Raw genomic sequence first — 1,263 nt, 5'->3', positions numbered from 1 at the left:
TTTTGGGAACTCAAGACTAAAGCACAAGACTACCCAAAAAATGGGAAGGAAGGATTGACCCCCAAGAGTGTAGTTTAGTGGTCGATGAAGTGGGTGTAGACCTTAAGGGACCAAGGTTCAAATATTCGCAGAAAAGAAAACACTCAATGATTTTTTCTCATTAGTCGAATCCTTGGTAGATCGAGTTACCCGGTATCTATGATAGTCAGAAGTAGCAAGTACAAGTGCACATAAGCTGGACTGGGCACCACCACTATCAAAATGAAAAAAAATAAAGGGTGCAAGAATAAAATTCTCACTCTATTAAAGCAAACATCATTTTCAGAACTGACTGCAAGCATTGCACTATGGATTCATGTAGCATGTGTCTCCAAGATTAAATAATCCAACAGAATAACCCTGGAGCAAACAAAATTGTAAAAATACCCATCACTCAGTTACCGATTACAAAGATAAAACGTGCTATACTAAATCTATATGATACTTCTTTAACATGCTGTAACCTAGAAGATATTCTGTGTAATGTAATGTTGCACATTCTTTTTGCTGCTTAACTTTCCACTATACAAAGAAAGAATGTAACTATAATTTTCTCATTACTATTATTGCAACACTAAGTAAATCTTCATTAAAATCTAAACTTAATGTATAATTAGATCTTTGAAATGCAAAAAAAAAGAAAAAAACAAGGTCGATTAGGAAAGTGCAAGTACTCATAGCCTTCTCGTGAGTTCCGGGTTTGATATGGATTCCTCGTCGTGGCAACATCAATGATTCATTAGTCTTCTACAGTATGATTGAAAATAGAGATTTATTTCATTAGTATAAATCATCGAACACTTGATAAACACATCAAATAAACCCAAAAAAATGAGAAATGACAGGTACCTGAACATTGAGTCGAAGCTTAGACATGGATGTTTTGTTCAATAGTGGAGCAATCTTGAAATCGAGTTACAGTGGTCACACTTTTTGGCTTTTTGAAGTGGTGGTTGGATCAGCTTTAAAATTGAGATGTGATTGTCGGAGTAGTGATACAGTGGTTGGAGCAGTGGTATGGTGGTCGTATCAGTGGTGGATCAGACTTGGTGAATTTTTTTTGGTTTGAGACTTAGTGTGAAAGTATAAAAAGAGTTTATTTTTGGTGGACTTTACAAAATTTTGTTGGTGGGAATAAAGAAACTGATGTGATAGCTCCTTTTTTTCAAAAAACCATTGCCATAGATGATTCTATGGAAATGGTTTAGACAACTGTTAACGGTT

The sequence above is a fragment of the Capsicum annuum genome, chromosome 6 (assembly GCF_002878395.1).
Source record: "Capsicum annuum cultivar UCD-10X-F1 chromosome 6, UCD10Xv1.1, whole genome shotgun sequence".
Classification (NCBI taxonomy): domain Eukaryota; kingdom Viridiplantae; phylum Streptophyta; class Magnoliopsida; order Solanales; family Solanaceae; genus Capsicum; species Capsicum annuum.
Note: the sequence above shows the minus strand (reverse complement) of the source record.